This window comes from Dipodomys ordii, unplaced genomic scaffold (assembly GCF_000151885.1).
Source record: "Dipodomys ordii isolate 6190 unplaced genomic scaffold, Dord_2.0 Scaffold28, whole genome shotgun sequence".
In the NCBI taxonomy this organism is placed as follows: Eukaryota; Metazoa; Chordata; class Mammalia; order Rodentia; family Heteromyidae; genus Dipodomys; species Dipodomys ordii.
In genome coordinates, this window is record NW_012267244.1 from 15,700,011 (window position 1) to 15,702,979 (window position 2,969).

The 2,969-nt window shown below is 41.5% G+C and overlaps 1 protein-coding gene across 1 annotated transcript in view; it reads left to right on the forward strand.

Moving 5' to 3' along the window:
* The window catches only part of Bdp1 (B double prime 1, subunit of RNA polymerase III transcription initiation factor IIIB), a 110,846-nt gene that overhangs the window by 60,046 nt on the left and 47,831 nt on the right, over positions 1-2,969 (forward strand). The gene's annotated exons all lie outside the window — the stretch shown is intronic.

The window sequence follows — 2,969 nt, forward strand, 5'->3', positions numbered from 1 at the left end:
AAAAAAGCCGGAAGTGGGGCTGTGGCTCAAGTGGTAGAGTGCTAGCCTTGAGCTGAAGAGCTGAGGGCCAGTGCCCAGGCCCCAGAGTTCAGGCCCCATGACCGGACCCCTCCCCCCCAAAAAAGATTATTTAGGAAGTGTGGGCTGTATTTGAATGTCTGACTGTGTAGTTACAGCCGGTTGATGTACCTAGTTGCTTCATAGTAATTATTCCATTCTAGTTTGAAGGTAAAATAAAAATTAAATGTTTGAAAATTAAAGCAGATATTTTATTAACTTGGCTCATAATTGATATAACACTAGAAACTTTGAAATGAAATGCTAATTATCAGAAATTGAGTTTTATGCATATGATGTGATTTTTAGAACTAGGTTTAGTTATTAATATACATCAAATTCAAATTTATGCGTTAAAAATTTTTTTTCCTCATGGGCTTGAACTCAGGGCCTGGGTGTTGTCCCTGAGCTCTTTTGCTCAAGGCTAGCATTCTACTACTTTGAGCCACAGCACCACTTTTCAGGTGGCTAATTGGAGATTAGAGTGTCACAGACTTTCCTCCTTTGTCTGGCTTTGAACCGCTATTCTCAGATCTCAGCCTCCTGCATAGCTAGGATTACAGACGTGAGCCACCGGCACCCAGCTCATTCTCCCTTTTTGAATATACACCTAGACTCTGTGTAAACACTTATTTATAAAATATTGTGTGGGGATTTTAATTAAAAAAATAATATATCGGGGGCTGGGAAGGTAGCTCAGTGGTAGAAAGCTTGCCTTGCATGCATGAGGCCCTGGATTTGATTCCTCAGCACCACATAGGCAAAAAGAAAAAAGCCGGAAGTGGGGCTGTGGCTCAAGTGGTAGAGTGCTAGCCTTGAGCTGAAGAGCTGAGGGACAGCGCCCAGGCCCAGAGTTCAGGCCCCGTAAACGGACCCCCCCCCAAAAAAAATATATATATATATCATTCCAAGGCTGGAAATGTAGTTTAATGGTAGAATCCTTGTCTAGCATGCATGAAGCTCAGGATTCAATTGCTTGGTACCACACACTGAAAAAGCTGGAAGTGGCTGTGGCTCAAGTGGCAGAGTGCTAGCCTTGAGCTGAAGAAACCAGGGACAGTGCCCAGACCCTGAGTCCAAGCCCCAGGACTAGCCAAAAAACCAAAAAAATCATTCCATGCCTTCTGATTTTTCTATTTAACACATTTTTTTCCCTTCCTGGTACTACTATTGTTTAAGATCACATCCTCACACTTGCTCAGCTAGCTTGCTCAGCTATGTTCTGCCACTTGATCCATACCTCCAGTCCAGCTTTCTGCTGATTATTTTGAAGATAGAATCTCTTGGAGCAGAGGCTCAGGCTGGCTTTGAACCATAATCCTTCTGTTCTTAGGGCTCCAATATAGCTAGGATTAAAAGTGTGAGCCATTGGTACCTAGCTATGAAAATCTTGGATCAGCACTGTGCAATAGGTTTTTCTTCTAAAACATTCTTAATTTTAAGGTGATATACAAAGATTTTACAGTTACATAAATCAGGTAAAGAGTACTTTTTTTTTTTTTTTTTGCCAGTCCTAGGGCTTGAATTCAGGGCCTGGGTATTGTCCCTGAGCTTCTTTTGCTTAAGGCTGTCATTCTTATCACTTGAGTCACGTTGCTTCTTCTGGCTCTGTTCTGAAGAATCAAACCTAGGGGCTTCATGCATGCTAGGCAAGCACTCTACCATTAAGCCACATTCCTAGCCTGAGTACATTTCTTTTTGGAGAGTGTCACTCCTTCCCTTGCTGTCTCCCAATTTTTCCCTCCTGTCCCTACCTACAAGTTGAATATTTAATTTTCAACGTAGTATCCACTAAGTACCACTGCTGCATTTGTTTACGCTTTGTCCCTCCATTTCTTTGCCTCTGTTGTACCAGTGCCTGTAGGCCTGGCTACTCAAGAGACTGTAAAAGGAGAGCTGTAAGTTAGATGCCAGCCTGGGCAATATAGTGAGAGAACTATCCCTTCCTTTCCTCCACCTCCGAAAGGATGAGTACTGTTTCAGTGTAAAGAAATTAAGGGCTGGGAAGGTGGCTCAGTGGTAGAGTGCTTGCCTTGCATGCTTGAGGCCCTGGGTTTGATTCTTCAGCACCACATAAGCAGAAAAAGCTGGAAGTGGCACTGTGGCTCAAGTGGTAGAGGACTAACCTTGAACTGAAGAGCTGAGGGACAGTGCCCAGGCCCAGAGTTTAGGCCCACAACTGACCAAAAAAAAAAAATTAAAATTTATTTAGTTTTCCTATACTAGTTTTGTCTTATTTCCAGTGTGTGGGTTGTCTTTTCTTTTTGGGCAGGCTTTTTAGTCCTTTACTGATTTACTGATATGTCTTTGGAGAATTCTTTAATTGCTCTCATAAATACCCTTGCTTATATATATCTACCTACTTCTTTGGCTGTTTCTGTGAGATGAATTTGTAGAAGTTGAATTTTTAGAAATTACATATATGTGACAGCTATTATTTTCCAATATGTGTACCCACCCTGGATGATGTTTTCATTTTTACTTTTTTGTCTCTAGGATTCTCTAACAACACCAAGAGAAAAAGATAAGTCAGTTCAGGAGGAGGAGGCTGAAATAGTGTCATGTACAGAGACCGGAAAGGATCCTTCACCTTCAAATTCTTGTGAAACTAAAGAGGAATCTCAGTTAACACAAACCCAGGAAAATGAATTAGTTATCTTTATGGGGTAAACAGTGATACTTCCCTGACAATCTAAAATAAGAAAGACTTGAAATTTATCTTTTGGCTCCCATACTAGGGTCTTGGTGCTAAGGGTCTTAAGGGTTGGTGCTCTACCAGTCGAGCCACAATAGGTTTTTGGTTAATTGGAGATAAAAAAAAATATGTTAGTATATTTTAAAAGTTGATAAAAAGAATACTTCTTGGGGCTGGGAAGGTGGCTCAGTGGTAGAGCGCTTGCCGTGCATGCCTG